At 39.9% G+C, this 21946-nt stretch overlaps 1 protein-coding gene across 37 annotated transcripts in view; it reads right to left on the bottom strand.

The window, feature by feature from the left end:
* Nucleotides 1–21946, bottom strand: part of LOC137779604 (neurexin-1a) — a 231760-nt gene that overhangs the window by 41133 nt on the left and 168681 nt on the right. The gene's annotated exons all lie outside the window — the stretch shown is intronic.

The following is a 21946-nucleotide window of genomic DNA, read 5'->3' as shown; positions in this document are numbered from 1 at the left end:
CACAAAAAGCAATTTTAATCAGAGAAGTCTTTAAACTGTAAAACAAGTTTAAACAACATACTCCACAAAATCATGGAAGGAAGGACATTTAACATGATGCCATTAGTGTTGCTCTTTTCTCTGTGTGGCGTTGCTGTGGTCCTGTGGGGTTCACATCTGTCGCGCTTTTGAGGAATATTTCCGATCACATTCTTTTTTTTTTGTGTTATAAATTACTCTAAGTCAAGGGTCTGCTGAAAGAGCCATATTGGACCAAAAAAAAACAAAAAACAAATCTGTCTGGAGCCGTAACACATTAAAAGCCTTATATAAGCCTTATAATGAAAGCAACACATGCTGTAAGTGTCTATATCAGCCTACTATCAAAAAGTAGGCTACAAATACATGAGCATTCATGATTAAAGGTTTATTTTCCCTGCAGCATCCTGGAGCGACCCTGTCTCCTACAAACTACGTTCCCCCGAAATACGCATCTTCAATTACTTTGACTAGAAACATATTTTATCCCTGATTACGTCTGTCTTTGATATTTTACAAATACATTGATTATACGTCAGTGATTGCATACTAAAATACGTGTATAAGTATTTGTAATACGTATTACAAATACGTTGCTTATACACATATTTTAGTTTCATTGTTTATTACAAATACGTTTATAATCGTGTGTTTGTGTTATTGTTTTCTTGCTTTCTCGCTGAATTTAAGCATATGTGAATTTCTAAACTCTGCGGAGGAAAAGAAAAGGAGCCGTGTGAGGCCGGTAACGAGGCCGAAGGCGCCGGTAACGGCCCGCGTCGCACAGGGTCCGGTCTTTAAGTCGGGTTGTTTGTGAATGCAGCCCAAAGGGGGAGATAAATTCATCTAGTGCAGTGAACTCCTGCAGTGAACTCAACAGACACTTGGATCATCTTCTCATTACAAAGCTAACATGCAGGCAATCCTTCCGCATTGGCAATGAAAGCAAATGATTTGGTCCAAGAACTGTTGAATCCTCTGTTCTCCTCAGCTAACTTTCTTTATGTCCCTTTGGGATCCACAGCCCATCACACATCCGCAGGTTTGTTTGCAACAACCTGCCTGGCACTGTGCCAAGCTGAAGAAGCTAACAGAAGTGTTGAAATTTGATATTTTGCTACACATTTTTACAGCATTAGAAAACATTAAGAATGTTTGTCCTCCTACAGAAACTATATTAAAACAAAAAATATATATATTTTCCCCCCATCTTTTTTCATTATCATATATTTTTGAAAAAGCTCCAGGGAGCCACCAGGGTGGCGCTAAAGAGCCGCATGCAGCTCTAGAGCCACGGGTTGCCGACAACTGCTCTAAGTGAACATAAAACATGCCTGGGCCTACAACCAGAGAGATTACTGTATGGATTATTGCCTTGGATTGGAAGCCTTATTTAACTGCTGTATGTGTTCTTAAACATGGTATTGCTCTTTAAAATAAAAACATTATAATAAAAATTTACCAGCACTGTGCATTTGGTCCTTTATTGTTTTTATGATTTCAGTTCAATGAATTAAATAGTGAGTGGTTAGGAGTATCCTCGAGCGCCAGTGCTTGATGTACCTGTTGTGGCCTTCTGTCTGAGGCTGCCATCTGGTTCTTTAAAAGTGCAATCTTTTTTTTTTTCGTTTTAGTTCCAGCCAGTCATCTATCACATGCACACACACACACACACACACACAAACACACACACACAAGCTTCTGCGCCTCCCTTTCAAAATACTGTAGACACATCCTTATCAGCAATTTAAAAGCCTCAATGTAGCTTCAAAGCGCGCAGAAATTATATCATTGAATCTGAGCAGTTTGTGTGAGATGGAATCATTAAACTGCAGTGAATACTGGCATCATTACGCAGAGAGCATAAAAACATAAGCATGGGAACATTAAGTGAACGTCTCACAGGAAGTTTGAACCCAGCTTAGCCTCAGTTTCCTCAGGTCCACATGCTACGGGTATCTTCTCTAATAAGCTCCTTCAGCAGGATATGATCGCCGACTCAGAATCTTACTGCAGTTAAGATGTTGGTGCAGCCTCTCTCTCTGCTTATGAGCTGCAGTGAAAGCAGCATCTGGTTGGAGGCTCAACCTGCTGGAGCAGTGCAGCACTCTGCATGTCATTATCCAGTCAGCACAGCCAATACTACACTACATCTCTCTCTCTCTCTCTCTCTCTCTCTCTCTCTCTCTCTCTCTCTCTCTCTCTCTCTCTCTCTCATGCAAACACAGACTCTTTTTCAAGCCACACACACACACACGCGCGCTCTAGTTCTCTTGAAGTGCAGAATGAGTCCAGCATGTCTCAAGAGCCACAAGCTAAAGTGCAATTAAAACCATTTGTAATGTGTCACACCACGTTACCAAAACTAGGACAATTGTATGCTTTGTAATGTAATTTCAACAGATTATATAATCTGATGCATTAAAGCTACAGCACTAACACAATTTACTGACTCCTCGGGGGCACAGACACCAATCAACAAAAATAAAAAGCAGATGGCTACAGTGCTCGTGTCAGGTTTCCACAACTGAATGGGCGAGTGGATGCTGCAGAGACACTGGTTTTGTAGTAAAGCCTTGTTCTCAGGTTAAAAGATTCACCCTCTTCTTTTTGAAAGCCCTTCAGCAAGATCCAGCAGATCTTTTAGCAAGACTAACTGCAGCCAGAGGCAGCAGAGCCCATGACATCATCTGACCTCGGACCACAGCTGATTTTTACACAAAAACATACTATATTTGAAGTACTTGACTATACAATAAGCTTCTACTTCAGACTAGAATCTGCGGTTACAAAGGGCAACTTTCTTTCAAGGACTACCACACACTGAACACATTAATTTAGAACTTTTTATTACCATTGCTCTTGTAAAAAAAGAGAAGAGACAAAAAAAAAAGGTTTAGTGAAGGAACCAACCCAATTAAAATCCTGCTTTTAATAGCCTCCTTCAATTGACTTTTAATGTTCCCCATGGTCTCGTTAATAAATTTACTGCATTTAGTCACAAACTGCCAACTCGAATTTCCATAGCATAAAAGAAAAAGCCTTCATAATCTTGAAATAGATGAAGAGGTAGATGAAAGGGGGTGGACAGACAAAGGACAAAAAGCCATCATATTTAGGGAGTCAGATATCAGATGAAAGATAAGAGTTAAATCTTGAGGCTGAGAAAACAGTTACATTTTTGACATGTTTCTCCCAGATTAACTTTTAGTGTTATTGCCTCTGCGCTCTGAGATAGGGCTGGCATTTGCTTTAAACATCAATATTATTTTTTTCTAAATAATAATCCTATATATTTTAGCATTTCCTGAAATTCGATCTACTTAGACAAGTAGTATCTCACAGAGAGGAGCCTAATCCTGGAGCTCTAATTAGATGCGGCTTATGTCAGAGTGTGATTGATAGCTGCTTACATAAACCCGATGCAGTGCACCCTGTACAATTTTAGTGCCGCTATCTTGGTGAGGACTGCTCCCCACAGGGTTGCGCCACTGGGAACATACTGTATGGTGCAAATATACCGCACCCGAAGAACTCAGCCCTGCCTGACACTCCGCACGCCGCCTTGATTAATTGCTCATCAAGCTGCAATAGAGTTTAATTAACTGATGAAGTTGATCCACCATTCTCCTCTAATCTGCTCTTTTTTATGCTTCTCATCCTTGCAGCTGGAGAGTGGAGTAGCTGCCGCAATACTCATGGTGTCAGTTTCTCGTTAAAACTTCCCATCTGCACTCATTATACAACCATAGAGATACTTGTTTTACTGGCTATAAAGCCAAAAACAGCCTCTGCAGACAAAGTGTTTATTTTTTTCTGTAATTATTAGGAGCACTGAGTAGCATCATTTTTTTTATTCTTTTAATCATGTCAACAAAACTATGTTTGAATAAATATGTATTAAATGCTTGAAGTCATTCAATAAAATTCCCTTAATGACAATTTAGGTTGTAAAATATCCATAAAACTTAACTTAGAACTTCTTTATAACAGTGTTACTATAAATAACACATCAAATAATACATAACACATTTTTTATTTATGTTTTTGTTAAAATGATATGGTATGTTCATAATCTGCTTAAGGCTAAAACAAACCAAGTGCAAAACAGAGCGAGTTGAATGATCCACGCGTTTGGAAAGGCTTACTGGAGCGAGCATATTTCCCCTGCCCACGTTAAGACTACGGAAAAAAAAAATAGAGAGAGTGAGAAGTGGTGCCGGACGTCCTCTCCAATCTTTGGAAAAATGAACACCGCGGTGCAGGCTGTAATGTTTTGCTTGTTTACGAGTCATTCATGTTGACAACTATTGTGCACCCGCCACATTTCATATCTCACCAGTTCGACGCCTCGGGGCTGCAACACATCTCCCTCCGGTGAGCGTGTCTGTGAGGGTCTGTTGGCAGGTGGGAGAGCACCTCCGTCATCTACTCAGCGTGTGCTACGGGTGGGTGTCTCTGTGTGTGTGTGTGTGCATTGAGGGGATACTGTGCTCTCACTGCATAAGCTAAATGTCTTAATGTAGCTGGGGCCAGCAGACTGCTGTTCACCTTATCTTTTAATTACCTCTGACAGTCTTCTGCTTCTCCTTTTTTAGAAAAGCCTAGTTAATGAAATTACAGAAGTAATGGAATAATCAGAAGAAAGGTTTTTTCCCCCCTTACAGCACGTAGTCCATAAACTACATATTTACAGTAACTTATCTCTAACCTGCAATTATGGGTTCGCAAACATGTGTTTATTTGTCACTCAGACAAAATTTATAACAAACATTAAGACAGTATAAAACCACTTCTACGGGGTTGCAGAAAATGAAAGCCGAGAATCACCAAACGATACATTAACTGTCTAATATCCCTGTCAACTTAATGATGTTATGAATGACACAACTACAGTATATCTATATGGGAAGTCAGTGGGGCTTATATTACATTTTATTTCACACATCTATGGTAATAAAAGATTAAAGCTCAAAATCTTTAAAAAAAAATCCCTATTACAAATTACAAATCAAACATGTCTGTGACCTATACTTGCTTTGCAATATATCCTATCGTGACATGTGTATCGTGATACGTCTCATGATGTGCTTGACCATACACAACCTGAATATAAAGTCATTATTTGGAGATTACTAAAATCACAGCCATGTTTTAGGAGAACAAGTCAAGTTTATGTATCTCTTACTTCTTGTCTTTATTAACTGTGTGAACTTGGACTCAACTCCTAGAAAACTATGTCCATGGATTCTGAGCTTCACATTAGCCAACTTTTAAAACGTGTTCTAAAACAAAGTTGTTTGACTTCATTTCACTATTGCCTTGGAGCGTTTCCATTGCGGTAAGGTATAAGTGAGTTTGCTGGGAGCTCCGCTTATTTCAAAATCAAGTCCGTTGGCTAAAGTGCCTAATTATCTGTGAAGTTGGCTTGAAATTGTTTCCATTGCTAGGAGATTCTCTCAAGTAGCTTTCTTCAGTAGAGCTTCATCAAATACCTCAAGTTAATAAATCATCAAGTCAACCGCAGCGGCTGTTTGACAGAGGGCTCCAAGAGACACACTGCTATTGTACCGTTATGAAGTGAAATAATGCAAAAACATTTATTTATGCTTATGTGGAAGCAGCACCTTCTGTGTGAGATGTTGCAAGAACACATACATAACCTCTGAGTTTTTTTACACGGGGGAAACTATTGCATTTAAAATACAGTTTTCCACTCATTGGTGTTACAGTAGCACTGTAGTTCAAAAGTTCACATTCAGTTTGAAGTGTCCATAATGGGAGCTGGACAGTGGCACTTTTGAAAAGCTGCTGTTTTTGAGTTTTTTTCCCCCCTTGAAATGACATTTTGCTGTCAGTCAAAAGTCTTTCTCTTGCCCCCTTTGACACATTCCATCAAGGGAGGTCAACCGATATCTAAAATTGTGTTCTCTCTCACTCAAAGAAATCAATTCAGGTTTTGAGGTGATTCTCCTGTCTGTCCTCTTGTGACAGCTGGAACTCAGTTGGGGTGAGTTGACCTTCATTTCTGTCCTCTCCGCCAGGACTTTCCTGCATCCCTTTGAGCACACTCAGAGTCCAGCTCACTTCATCTCTACGGTTCATGCAGCACGGCTCCCTGGCTAGTTTGGGGAGAACGGGGATAGTAGAACCACCTTAGTGAGGAATGGAAAAGGCTCAGGTAGAGCTGGAGACATACGCCTGAAGGCAGGGGACATATGCTATCTGACCCGTTCTCCTTAGGCCAAGACTCCCAGACACTCAACACGATAAGGATACACATCGTGACAGACATGTTGTCATGTCTGCTTGAGTCATCTCTATTTCAGGAGGAGAAAAAAAGAGACCAGATCAGATAAGTATGTCCTGCATGTCAACATTTATATACTAAATCCTACAAATTATAAACAGTGGCCTTAAGAAGCGGTGCTATTATTCTGATGGATTTCACCAAGCTAGGTTTCTTGTTATATTAAGATTAATAATATTAATAGACAATCCCGTCTTGTTCTACTGAGATCAGTTCCACTATGTTTTCTCACAGTGGGAGCGCCTCGTGTAATTATGTGACAGGTTTGCTAATCCCGTAAAAGGTGTCACACACATTTCACCCCAGTGAGGCAGAATCGCAATCCTGACATAGTTCAGATAAATGATGTCTCATTTCCATAATTATGGCATTGTCTTTTCAATTTATAACCATGTCATTATTTGGGTGACTGATATAACAATAAGTTCATAACACAGAAAATGTGTCATTTTGACTGGCATAAACAATTCATTGATGGATTTGAGGTCAAACATTCGTAAATATGAGCGTAATAGAGTCCAACCAAAGACTATTTTCTTTGAGAGCAGACATTCATTCTGACATTTAAACTCTAAAAAACGTTCTCAGTTTTCTATAGCTCAACTTTTGGCTCAGTTTGAGAGAAAAATAAAAAAAAACCTGGCTGGAACTAATGCAACCAGGAGAGCTCCAGTCTTTCCTCATAGCACATCAGTTATACAGGTGAAATAAAACACATGCACTCCGAGCATGAAATAAGAACTTTAAATCTGTTATCAATTTCACCTGTGTGATCTAGCTCATGAGGAGAACTATATGTACGTACGCAACACAAACAAAAAGATTTAACGTATTGGTTTGATAGAATGGCCTCAAAAATAATTGACAAAACAGAAGAAGAAAAAAAAACATCACAGCAAAGCTTCCCGGTAGACTTAAAGAGCAAACACCCCACACCACTTTTAGTATCTCTACCTACAAAAGTACCTTGTTTACCAAGTTATCCATACTTATATTCCCCATGTACTATATTTATACCCTTACATAGACTAACATAGACACTTTTGTTTTTGTTGAGGAAGAAGATGTTCTTCGAATCGAGAGTGAAATAAAAATAGCGTGAATACTGTAACCTGTGAATCAACACCACAGCCCCCATACTGTAGATCTATGCTCCACTATAGACACTTCAGAATAAGACTACCACGTTGTTGGATTTAGAGAAATGGATGTCTTCCAACAGTCTTGACACCACCATTAACTGGTAAAGTAACAGTTATATTTGGCACCAGGAGCCAGCAACGCTTGCCTGTTGCATTAGAGCCTCTTGTGTTTAGGAGAGTAAATTTAGCAATAGCCTTTAAAAGCGAAAACAGCTTAGATTCAGGCATGAACATATCACTACACGCATTTGTATAAAATGTAATACATTAAGCTTGTTAATGGTAAGTGATTTAGCCTCATAACTTGGAACAGTTTGTACAAATATGAATAAAAAAGCCCAATCATTGTTGTTTGTGCTGTAAAATATATTCATCCATGATTAATTTGCTATTCATGGAGTTAACTGTAAAGAGAAAGCTATTGTTGCAACATACAGGAGGATTGGTAATACAGGTTGGAGGTTTTTAAGGTTGTTGTTATAGTGAGGGCACAGTAGGAATACAGTTACAGCAACAGTCATAAGAATAACACTCACAAGAGAAACACATGGTCAATGTTAGCTTGCATACCGGATATCTACCATCCATAAATGTATATTGTCATTGGGTGTCATTTAACTGGGTTAAAGGTGCCGTTTTCTTTATAAAAACCCCAAAGTACTTGTTTCTAATACTTCCACTGAACTAAGAAACTGTCAAGCTTTAAAATTGCCCCTATCAATCAAGAGGCTTTAAAGGATGCAACAAGCAATTTCATGGATGACTTTTTTCAACTTCTCCAACAGTATTCCCCATCAGCCCCATGTATTATTGTGGCATTTCGTTCCTTTATCCAGCCCAGTTTCTCTTTGATTCCAGCGTCATAGGCAAAAAGAGTCCCTTAGTGCCTTCTCACTTATTCATGTCCACTGACTTCCTTCTCTTTTAATGTTAACTTAAGCTCAAACTGATTTTCCTATTCCCACTCTGAAGCAAGTTCATCTCAGAAGAGGAGTACATTAAACAATCTAGAACAAGAGGTGTTAAGTTACTATGCTTTACTTAAATCTCCGAGGAATGAACCTTGTCCTAGATTGTTCACATTATGGGAGCTATGGTTGCTTTCACAATATTTTAAAAATGTAATTTAACACCATTGTAGCTGCTCCCAGGCCTCATTTTCATTTTGAACAATGCCTGGCAGATGGAGGGCTTCAGCGAATGTGGGGCAGCTGAGAGTAAAAATATATTTGATGTTGAAGTATTTGTGATACAGAATCAAGCCTCCCTGTTCGCTGTAAAGGATGCTCAGCTTGCAGGCAAATGGGTGAAGTGAGATCTAATCATTTTGCTCCAATCAATAAAAGCTGAGCACATGAATGGATGCCCTATGAATCCTTAGTAAGAGAGCCAAAAGTGCATCTTTGAAAGAAAATTCATTTCAAAAAAAGAAAGAAAAAGACAATCATTAATTTCTTCACATAGAAAAACATGTATTGTAATATTGATTCCTATTACAGAACAAAATCAAACCAATCCTTACTCTTGACTACAACTGTCTCCCATGTATATATTATTTGGCTGCAATACAAATCATTTATAACAGCGGTAGTCAGACACACAGGATAGTGCTGTCCTACTTCACACTAAGAAACAAAGAAGAGATTTGCTATATACCGAAAAGAAAACACATTAAAATTATCAGGAGGGACAGGCGTGAAAAGTGGGATTTCTGCGGTGTATGTGATTTTACTGAATACTGTTTCTCTACAGTCCTAAATGCCTGTCTGCTCTGAGCCATATCTTTTCAAAACACAAGGGAGCCTGATACTTGGACAAAGCACCCTAAAGAGATGGGATAGGATCATTGTCTTTATCCCCAGGTCCAGCAGCTCTTTTTGAGTGAACCTGAACCAGTCGCTCTCTACTTATGCATGCATTCACACACTGCTGAAGATTGTGAGGCAACAATACAACTACCTTACTTGAACCAGGTGTATTAGAGAGTATATCAGGTTTTAAGTTTATGCCATATTTGTGTACTGACATCTAATTTCTGTTAGGCTGTCGAGTAACAACAGCAATGGTTTTCTCAGTTGGACCGCACAAAAGCTGGTTTTCCCTCAGTTAATGACTTTCTACAGTTAGCCAATCACAGGCAGCCGCTGAACCTCAATGGAGACATATCATGCTCAATTTTCAGGTTCATACTTTTATTTTAGGTTTACATAAGAACATGTTCACATGAAAAACATTGTTTTTCTCGTAAAGCTGTATTCACCCTCTGTTTAGCACCTGTCTCTTTAAGCCCTCCTGCTAAGAAAAGAACAGTCTGCTCTGACTTACAAGAATAATATGGTGCATCTTTGCAAAAGCAGTTTTCAAGCTGTGGGTGGAGATAGTCAGATGGGGGAGTATATTATAATCGGCCAGCATATGACAGATGAAGGGGAACCAACTCTGAATGGCTCGTTAAATCACATGTTTTCTGATCTCGGCAGCACAGATATCTGACTGGGTTGTCATATTTTACAGTTTGTGGATTGGAAGAAAAAAGTTTCTTTATAAAAAATTTTATTTAAAAAAATGTGTATTCTTGTTGATTTGTCTGCTCGGATGGATAGTAGGTTACAACAACAAAATACATACATGCACAATAAAGTGAAGACCAAATTAGCAATACAATCTATCTATCATATATATATATATATATATATATATATATATATATATATATATATATATATATATATATATATATATATATATATATATATATATATAAATAAGTCTAAGGATTACAAAAATAAATAGTATACATTCTTGTCAGTTTTCCTAAACTGAGTGAACGGCCATCAACATCTGCCAGCTTCCTCTGCACACAAGTTTTTAAAATGCATCTCTCTCCTCGTCTTGTGGCAGGCTGACATTATGGTGTCGAAGAAAATGCCTGTTAGGGCCACAGAGCAAGGTGACAAGTCTAGCCAGAAGCCGTCATTATGAGCCAGTCATGAACCCAAATACATTTTTATTATAGGGCAGAAGCAGTGCTTTTTTTTTTCTTTTTTCGTTTTTACATTCTCCAAATTAACACACCCCACTGCAATCATCAGCATCAACTTAAATGGATCTCAATCACCTTAATCAAGAATGAGATGCCACAACTGTTAATGTTTTTTTTCTTCTTCTCACAATTCGACTAGGTATAAACATGCCTCATTCAACCCACTCAATTTCAGGATTCAGTCCAATTATTCTCACTTGTCACTTATTGTGGGTGCAGTAAGAAACACCTAAGAAATGGCTTTGGGTGAAATTGTACAGATGGAAACGCAGACTGTGGTAAAGACAGCCCTTCTGGACACCATGTGACAGCTATTTGGATGCTTGTCATCTCTGTGGAGCTGACCAGGCACTTTCATCCAAGTTCAACGACTGTTGTGGCGCATACTTGTTTCTGCCCACCTTGTTTATATGTACAGATGCTACAACATGTGGTCCACAGAGGTTTAGCGGGGGATAGAAGTGACTAGTGCAGCACAGACAAGAAGGTTTCAAAATGATCTACGCCTTTTCAAACAGCAATTTCTGTGCATTAGTGGCTCTGCTAAATCATGTGCAGCTATGATCGATTCATGCCGTGTACAATGGTTGGTACTGGTCACAAAACAATGGCGCCGAGTGGCTAACTTGCGCCCCTGAGATGTGGCTGCCGATGCCACCGCCTCATTTGTCTTCACAGAATCCATGTTGGTTATTAGATATTCGTCAATTGATTATCATTAGTGTGACTGAACTTTGTAACTCTGCACTGTGTAGCAATTCAATGGTCAACTAAACACGGTATTGACACATTTTAAAAGTTGCATAATGAGGACTTCAATTACATTTGCGCTAACGAGACAACATTGATTAAGGCAGGCTCTTGGGTTGGATCAACAACAAATTGATGGAGGACTAGCGTGTAAGGAGAATGTCTTCTCACCAGTGGCTTTTTTAACAATGTTTTTTTATTCTATTCTGTAATTGATTTTCTCAGATTATTTTGATGCCAAAAGCCAACTCCAAATTTGACTGTTAAGGTTCAGCCAGAAGGTATAAACAAACAAGATAACACTGTCCACTGCCTTTTTACAGACTACTCAATTTAAAAAAAAAAAAGAATCCATTTATAACCCTACTACTAGTCTTACTGCAATTGGTAGACTGTTCTTCTGGACTGTGGTCCACCGTTTTCTGGTCTGCTTGTTATGGCATATCCTGCTGGTGGTGAACTTAGAACAGGCAGTCAGGTGTTACTACGATACACCTTAAAACCTGTCAGACAGAAAGCCCAGCACATTTCATAAGGCCTCTCCAGAAGTTGTGGTCAGGCTATGGAAGAAAAGTAATTTGCTGATACCCTTTCCCCCCACAGTTAACCTAATTTCTCCGTGCTGGGCAATTTCTCCAACCTGTCCAGAGATAGGGAACACAGCTCAGCCTGCTGAGAGTACAGACTTGGTTTGACTCCCTTCTGGGCCGGCTGATAGCTCTCACCACAAAGTACCACCTAGTCCTGTTGATGATAACTACTGAAGCCTTATTGAAGTAAGCAAACTATCCAGACCTCTGTAACCTTTTAGAACAAATCACCTCCAGCATATCAATTGATTACAGAGTATATAGACATGTAGTAGAAGCATCACCTAAAATACAATGGTTCGTTAGTTACATAGTACTAATATTGTGGTCAGTAATGAGAGATTCAGAGGGTGGACTTCATACGTACAATTTTTTATCTCCTTTTCGGCATAAATATGTAAACCGCAGCTATTTTTCTGGTAAAACAGGATCCGTAGGGGCCAAGGCAAGTGATGAAGACTTGTGTCAGGCCAAGTGAGCTGGAACTGATGGTGCACATAATTAATGGTCTGAAATAGACTGAGAATTAGTGCTGGGCTGGGATGTTAATTGACTATGATACTTGGGCTGGTGCCTCTCAGCCTGGGGCTCTTACTCTTCCCCCCCCCTCGCTTTGCTCTATCACTTCACTTCGATTTTCGCTGTGTCCTATTTCTTCCACTCCTCGCTTGCTTTCCCCTGATTTTGCCTCCTACTCAATTTCCCTCTCCCTTTTTCAATCTCATTTTCCATGTTCCTTATCCTTTCCTTGTCAGTCTCCATTACCTTGAAGGTATCTGGGGACTTCAAAAACAGAAAGAAAGACATGCGATGTGAACTTCTCATGTTGGAACTGCAACCTACACAAACTTTGCAAGCCTCGGCTGTCTCTCGTACGGGACAGAGAAGCCTCTGTCCTGATGAGTCGTAACACTAATAGGACTACCATGCTAACACACACAGAACTGCAAGGTAACAATGCATAGTTACCGTGACATTGTGTTGATACCACGGGTTTAGCATCCTCTTCCATAATTCATCTGTTTAAATAGATGACCTGTGCAACTCTGGAGCACGAGTTTGGGAAAGGTTGTGTACTTTGATAAATATGCAAACGAGGTCATAAAGAAGCTGGGTTCAGCATTTTCTTCAACCTCCAATAAAGTTTTTCCTTCCACAATCATAGGATTGGACATTAAAAACAGAGACTTGGCAAAACTGAAGCAGCAGAGCCTGAGATATCTTATCTCACTTATTTCGACTAAAGGTCCCAAACCACCAGATCCTACATTCCTCATAATGCAATATATTAGCCTATTAGACTATCCTGCTTAAGTTTGCTAACTTTTTTAAAAGCTCAATTTCCCTGTTAAAAACAAGAGAAATAATAACAATATTAAGTTTATAAAAAATATTAATGAAAAGTGTAATTAACAGTACTGGCACTGACACCTACAGTAGTGTTTTATGTCAGGAATAAAAATAACAGAAAAGAAGCTGACATTTTTTCAATTGTCTGCGAGCTAAAACGGTCTAAAATTAACTTTATCTACTTTTTACCATATATATATATATATATATATATATATATATATATATATATATATATATATATATATATATATATATATATATATATATATATATATATTAGTCTGAAAACACAAAGAACAAAAAATATAAGCTACACATTACTTTTACTTCCTCCGTTGTGTTAGCGTGTAATAATTATTGAAAGCCTGGTGTAGCCTCCTGAATAATTCAGTTCCACAACTTATCTCGTTCTCGTAATTTATTTCCTCAATCACAAGTGCAGCAGTTGCAAAAGCAGTTTGTTGAACAACTAACTTGAAGGTTGGCCACGAAGTGGGGCCTTTTATACACAGGTTATCATCACAGGTTCGTCTGGCATTGGTCTAACATCTGATTCGCGCTATCTTGTCAGGAGCAGAATCCAGTATTCTCATCATTTTCTCACAAACTAGGACGTACAATGTGCCAATAATCAATAAGCGATAAACAGGTTTGAGTGTTGGGGAGTGCAGGCTTGTGACTAGTTTTCCCTCAAGAACTGGATTGTATAGACAGAAACAACTACAGCTGCATATTGTTTTCTGACCTCGCTAACCTAACCTGAACTTCAATAGGTATGCAGAATATGACAAACATCTACAGAAATTAAGGATTTTTATTATCAGTCTGCTTTGAGTAGATTCACCGTAGCTGGTACAGAAACATGCATGCATGTGTCTGTGTGTTGTTAGCGTGAATCAATATTGGAAGCCTGGTGTAGCCTCCAGAAGAATTCAGTTCGACAACTTCTCTCTTTTCCGTCATGTATTTTCTCAATCACAGGTAAAGTAACAAGCGTTGCAGTTGCAAAAGCAATGAGTTGAACAACCAACTTTCAGGTAGGCAAAAGAACAACTGCCCCACAAACGGAAGTGGGGCCTTTTCATACACAGTCTATCGTCACAGGTTCGTCTCCCCTCGTCCTAACATCTGATTCGCTCTATCCTGTCAGGAGGAGGAGAATCCCGTGTTCTCCTCTTTTCTCACAGAAAGAGATATAGATATAGATTTATATTATCAGTTTGTCATTGTATTGATGGTTATTGGATAGAATTTGGTTTACTTTAAGTGGCAATCAGAACTAAGGTTCTACAGCGTAGCATTTATTCAGCGGTTGCAAGCACATCTCACATGTACAGCATGTACGTGTCTGTCAGAGGGCGGATGGCCTGATGATTTTACTGCAAACCATTTATCCCCATTTGGCGGGAGGCAGGTGCTAATTTCAGACCCGGCCTACTGTCATTAGTACTATAATCCATATGTGAGAAAGACATTATTTACGTAACAGAAGTAATATAAAAATTATTCCGCAGCTTTCCATAAATGCAGTTTTGAAAAAAAAGGAGTCAGTAGCTCTTGGTTTTGTGCGTTTTAGCGGAACTTTTATTAGGTCCGAAATGGATGTTTTTGCTACATGTATTTGTATGCTAAACACATTTATTCAATGATTATAGAGCAATTCCAGCTGTCATAACCACTACCACAACCAAACTCACAGCATGTTGGACACTGCCAAAACTTCTCAACCATCATTTATCGCTTGCCTCTGTGCCTGACTCACAGAGATTGACTGGTGATGGAGAGGAGGAGAAGCAGAAGATAGAGCAAAATAAATAAACTGGAGTTAATGACGGAAGTCAATTATGGGAAAAAAAAGAGAAAACAGAGCAAAGCAAGGCTAGGAAGAAAATAAAGGTGATAACAGGGAAGAGAGAAGGGGAAAAAGTATAGAGGAGGTGCACTAAGATGGAAGCTAAGAGATAGGTATCACGGCAAACAGCTGGTCTGCAGGGAATTGGCTGGACTGAAGGTATAAGGTCGGCCTCATCCCTCCATCAGAGATTACATCGTGTCCAGATGTCTGGTTGTCCACACGCAGATAGAAATCACTGTCATCCCAATACCTGCCCAATCACTACCCATTACTCTCTCTCTCAACCACAGATGCTTGCTTCCCGGCTACACACGTTGCCTCGGAGATGATCCCTCTGACATCACACTGTCATAGAGGTCTCACCTGTCACTGCACATGACCATTACCTTCCATATTACTGAGTAGGCTTTTTTTATTTTTTTTGCGTGGGCCGCCGTGGCTGAAGCGGCCGCTGGCGAGAGCAAGGAAAGGCCGCCATTGATTTGTAACGCTGAAGGACAGGCTGAGGTTGGAGGCCTGAGGTTGTGGGACTGAGCTTGCACAGGCTGTCAGGGTTTAAAGGCTGCTGAGTTCTGAGACAGCTCAGCGTACTGAGGCATTTATCAGCAGCAAGGTAACTGGCTTCTCTGAAAGCAGTTCAGGCGAAAAATGAACAGCTGCCATGGCTGCGCTCACAAAGACCCCACCATTCTTTCTGCCTTTCACCAGCATAAGTTCCCAGCAACAGGAAACAAGTCAGCCATATTGTCATTCAAATACATAACTACTCACAACGAGACATATTTCTCTGACGGGAAATGGCATATTGAAATAGAGGGCTGCTAAACTGCATACGGTATGCAGGAAGGAAACAAAAACATTTCAAACAGCATCTGGGATGCACATTTTCTGTGCTTTGACCATTCACAATCTCCTGAATTTATGGAAATATGTCTCTGTGACAGCATATCGCTGAAAAAAAACCTTTAGAGATAAAGAAATAAATGAAAAAAATAGAAATGCTGCAAAATAAGAGAAGTAACCTCATCTATTTTTGAATAATCTGCCGCCTACTGTAGACGCTGCCTCACCCAGATATGCAAAATCCATGATATGATATTTATAATGCCACCAGCTCTTCTCAACACAAAAACCATTGACACACTGTTCTTTTCACCTCTCCAATTTCTACCACATTCATTAATTAGGTGGTTGGTATAGGACTGGCTTTCAAGAATCAGACAGAAGTCTCCTTTTACTCAAATAGCAAATGCACCCTAGTTGAAAATCAGTGATGTGAAAAATAGAATAAGATACTTTGTATTTAAAAGAAATGCAGGTGTAGCAGTAATCACAGGTTTGGTGAAGACATATTGCAAAAGAGAGACTAATAATGCTGTGGAAAGTGGATATTGTGAGACTGCAATGTTGTGAATGTATGTATAGCAGAACTGCATACTAAATGTCTTGCGATGTGCTTGAAAGAGTGTCTTTCCAGTCTGACTACTTGAACTGGAGGATGTTTTAGCCATGTGTCCTTCTTTAAAGGACAATTTTCCTTCTTTGTTTTCACTCTGCAGGCTGTGTGCGTCAGTCAGTAGCCTCGTCTAAAGTCTGGATGGCTTCATTATCACAAGAGCTGCCTCTTGCACTAAAATTGCTCTTGCGTTTTTATTACAAAGACGTTAGCAATGTATGTGTCCCTTGAATCAATCAGGTGTAACCAGATGCCTGTTCTATTACCGCAGGAGAGCAGTGTATGTGTCATTGGTTCATCCAATAACCTTACTTGTAAGACAATGATTAGCCATGTGGTAACAGTGCATTCAACAACTTCAATATTATTATATCACCTTTCCAATTGCCTGCTATTCTGCCATGGCTCCAACTGTTATTCCTGTCGCTGTCCAGCTCATGGTTTCCATATCTCTGTCTTATTGAAGCTCAAACAGAATGTGGGCCTATTTCCCCGTGCAGCTCAAAATGTTGGGGAGGGCTGCAGATTAAAAAGCTTTCCCCTGGGTGTGCTCACCAGGCTGTTCAGCGCCGCTCGCCAGGGAGATTCACTACATACATTCTCTTTTATGGCCCTTTCCTTATTCATCATAACACAGCTTCAATTTTATTAACTTCTCCAGCCAAGCATACATCTTTGCCTGTGCCATCAGTCTTTCTATTTCTATCCATACAGCACCCCTTTCCATCCAGTTCCCCATGATGCTCATAAGCTTACGCACACAAACGCAAACTGTTAGTCGCTCACATGTATACAGATTTAACACAGGGGAAGGCTGGGTAAATGGACACATTTTTTATTTCCATCTAAACTGGTCTTTGTCTTCCTGTTGGTAAGTGCTGTTCCCCAGCTGTGGCTTTCCTCAACTCTGTCTCAGGCCCAGCTGGCCTCCTTCACAAAGTAAGTTGAACATGGAAAAATATGAAAAGCAACATTGGATATTATATTATGAAATACTGACTTTGGAAGAAGACTGCAGTCTGACAAGTAGAAATGGCAGCCATAAACAACTAATGGACAGACACATTATTCTTGACTTTTTAAATGTTAAATTATTGTCAGTGCACATTCATTTAAAGTATTCTAAACATGAACACATACAATTTTACTTATGTGTCCTTTTCTTGGGCTGTCTGAGCTCTATTCCAGACACTGCAACAAAGGGACATTTTACACTGGTCACGGTCTTCTCTGACATAAGAAACAGGCTGTGACTGTGTTTCTTTCACTGGTGTTAGTTGTGAAGATCTTGGCACCTACAGTTTGGTTCTTGTACGCCACCGTGGTTTGGATCTTTAGCTTTGCTTTATCGGGTTCACTTTGCCTATAAGGCATATGTCCTTGAACCCAACAGGGAGGAGAGTTGCAAACCCTTTGAAACTGTTGGGATGACTTGAGCAGAACTTACTATCTGGTGCTGCATATGTGCTAAGAACAGGGATGTGGTTCAGAAAATGGATGCAACAGATCAAACCACGTACTCTCAAGGAAGTTGATGGCACGAGGCTACCTCGTGTGAAAAGCTTTGATGGAGGAGCACTACCCATATTGTATCATGGCATCTGAAGTTTTTAGAGTGAAGAAAATGAACAGTGTTCAAAGAAACAAGGTTCAGTACTAGTGTAGATATACTATGGCTGTCATGTGTGCCACATGAGAAAAGAAGAAAGCTATCATAGGGATATCTGGATTTATGAAATATTGAGCATCATAGAAACACTGTACCCCAAAATGGGATATTGTGTCTACTTCTTTTTTTATCTTCCTTGATCTTATATCTTTGCATTTAAAAACTTTTCGCAAATTGGTGGAAACAGATCACTTCACAAACTGAACATGGAGTGGTATGAATATTTAGCAGAATAGCTCGAGAGAAGACAATGCCAGTTGGTCAGTTTACCACTGAATTATCTAAATAACTATACAATTGATTGCAATGTGATTTGGTACAGACTTTCATTGTGACCAGGATTGCCATTAAATATGCTAAGCATTGGTGGACCGTCAGGGCCTTCTAAGCCTTCTCTGGTGGCCTAAACAAAATCACAAAGTTAAAGCTATTTTATAATTATTTTTCTATAATTAAAAGTTATAGCTATTTTATAATGTGATTGTTTTTCACAAATGCAGTACATGTATTATAATGATGTTTCCTTATTAGCTTAATTTCTCATTACACAGCTATGTTCATCTATTCCTCTGCTCCTTCAGGCCTCTAGTATGCCTTGATTGGGAGTGCGGGAGTGTGCTGCGTCGTGTTTTGCTGCGCGGCACCGCCTAACCCACAGAAGGCTTAGGTCTAAAACGCACGACCCGCCACTGATGTTAAGACATTCTTTTCATTCTCAGGATGAATTGTAATAACTTTGGCTATCTTTAACTTATTATCGAGAGACAGTCAATTGTGTCCAATACTTTGGTTCATGACAACATTCTTCAAAATGAAAGACATTCCCACCAGCCTCAGTTGCTATAGTTAGCATGCTGAAATTAGGTGGATTGAGGTTACCAGTAATGTTAGAATACTGGTGCTAGAATTGACCATAACTCAGTATTAAATATATATCTCAGTTATTTGTAGCTCAGATAAATGAACATTAAGCATCACCTGAAGACAGAAAAAAAGACAAGCAAAACATGCCACGCATGATGCTCTGCTTCTCATTAAAGATTCATGAGTTGCCCTCAGCCCTCTTATCCCCAAAAAATATTCTACAAAAAGACACATTCATCATCAAGATGCTGTCTCGATCATAATGAGAAAAGCCAAAACGGAGCAGAAACTGTCGTCTTCAGTTGTCCGATTCCCACCATATGCTGCAGCTCCTGTCGACATACTTTCTGCTTAAGGGAAAGCCAATTTATTTCCCCAGAAGGATGGACCACTTGTGACATTTGGCGGTGGCGCATCAGACGTTTCATCCAGCTGTTTCAGACCCAGACACAAACAAAACACACACGCAGAGGTGGTGGTCGGGGTTGCCGTAGTCGCAACAGAAGCTTTTCTAAGTTAAGTGGGCTGACTTATGATTGCTGCATTTTTCCGTGTAATAAACTGTGGGGGTCCTTACATAACCACTTCTAGGTTGTGGTGCCAGCAAACGTGCACACATAAGAAGACGCATACAGCCAAAACGGTTGTGTTCCAATATCCCATTGTGTCAATTCTTCAAATAAATACTTCCATTGATGCCTTTCTGTGTCATATTGCATTTGGTTGAATGGCCCCCACAATATCTACCGTAGACCCCAGGAATTGTTCCTCCACGCTACTCAAAGTAATGGGATGGTTTGCCAAAAGCTATTAGAGTGTGATCTGCTTTGATCGGGAAAAGATGTGCTTCAAGGATGCCGATTCATATCACAAAGTACATGGACAAGATTTCCAATTCACTGCATTGTACTGACAAAACAGCAAATCTATTCAGCCAGGATGAGGCACAATTACATTTCATTCATATCGCACAATGGAAATTGTCCGGCAAATTAGAAGCATTTCAGCTGAGGTGCTTTTACTGTTCGGAAGAGAGCAGCCATCGCATGCATGATATTTGTGTTTAAACAATTTCAAAAATATGAAGAGAATACCGTATTTACAAATGTTATTAAATTGATTTGAAATAATATAACATATAGAGAAGATGTGACGTCATCATGTTACAACTCTTTTTAGACCTAATACAGACTGGTAGGGTTATATTGCTTTTCTATGAAAATGACAGCAAAGCATGAGCAGCAGGAAACACAACTGAATGCATCTGCAGTGCCAGTGTGTGTGTGCACATATAAATGTCTTACCGAGTACATCTTCAAGCATGCAGACGAGTTTGTATCGTTGTGTGTGCAGGGGAGTAGGTGTGCTACCCTGATAGAGGGTTTACAGGGTTGAGATCTGCATGGAATCTGGAAATAGGGCTGCGTGAATACAAAAAAAGGGGATTGTTGTGCCAGGCCTCCTGGATGCATGTCTAATAAAATGCTTTCATTAGCAGAGCCACCCAGGTGTAACGTGGCCATGAAGGCTGGATACCCAAGTAGATGGGGAGTGCTGGAGCCTTGTTATGGCGAGAGCAAATTTAAGCTCACTCTACCTGACATTAATCTGTGTGATGGCTCAATAGACTCTTTATGGCCCTGTGTGTATGTGGGCATGTATCGGTTAGTGGGTTCACATGAGAAAGGGACAAGTGTGTGTGTGTGTGTGTGGCACACTTGATTTGCACTGAGACATGCATGGCTGTCACAGGGTGCTGAAGGCAGGTCTACACATGCATGTGCTCAGATTTCCATACTTAGCTCTGGGGCCCTTGCTGATGTGATGTAATCACTTTATCACGGTAATGGAAATTGGATTTAATTCTCTCTTTTCAGCGGCGGCACGTTGATTCACCCTCACTTCAGCTTGGAGGGGAAAATTGACGGTAACTGATTCCTTACCGACTGCCCCTCATCCAGGCCATAAACACCGATCTTATTTGTAGAGGCGGTAAAATTGTTTAATTAAAAACAATAATTCACTACAGGTCGTTATGTGCTGCTAATTAAGCAAAGTTGACAGAGCAAGGTGTGTGTGGTGAGGTGGCAGTTACAGGAGATATATTGCGTTGTAGTCATTACCCTGATGATGCGGAGGGCATGTAGGAGTCAGTTCTCTTATTTGTGTCTCACTGAGGAAGCATCTTAAGAGATTCATGAAGAGATGAAGGACACACTTGTCGGAAAGTACAGGCAACCTGACTCTGTACTAGGGACTCCTACCAGCCTTAAAATGATGTGCTTCCTCACAAAATTTGTTTAGAAAGAAAAGAAGCTCTGTAGCCAAGTTAAACATTAAAACTGGCTGTAAAAAAATAAAAAATCTCCATCTCTCTCTCCCCCTCTCTCTTTCTCTGATATTCTACTACTTCCCCCTTCAACGAGGAGCTGGAAGTGCAATTTTGTAAATCCGCCCAGCAGATCAAAGTGCTACCATGTTCTAATGGCTGCCACCCACCCTCAAGTCTCTCCTTGGAAGAGCACCATCAGCAGAGAGTGTCTAAGAAGAGCCAAGACAGCCTGATTAATCTTCTAATAGTTCCAGAGAGAGATAAAGACAGATACTGGAGACGCAGCAACAGAGAAGGGAAGCGACAGAAAAAGTGGCAACTCAGTTATCGTATTACACTGTACGTTCTGGTCAGAGAAAGTGAGGAGACGACAAGCAACGGGAATTCTGATGAAAATGGCCACTTTTTGTCTTTGTTGTGACGATAATGCTCCTCTGTAAGATGGCGGCTCACTGCAGCGCCGTCTCCTGCCCTCCCGCCTCTCTCGTCTCTCTTTCACAAACTCCTCAGTCTGCTTGACAGGATGATAATAACTATCACACGGATTCCATAAATATGTGAAAT

The sequence above is a fragment of the Clinocottus analis genome, unplaced genomic scaffold (assembly GCF_023055335.1).
Source record: "Clinocottus analis isolate CAN_PGR_092001 unplaced genomic scaffold, fCliAna1.0.p SCAF_8, whole genome shotgun sequence".
In the NCBI taxonomy this organism is placed as follows: Eukaryota; Metazoa; Chordata; class Actinopteri; order Perciformes; family Cottidae; genus Clinocottus; species Clinocottus analis.
The sequence above is the reverse complement of the archived record's forward strand: the minus strand, read 5'-3'. Positions and strand labels throughout refer to the sequence as shown.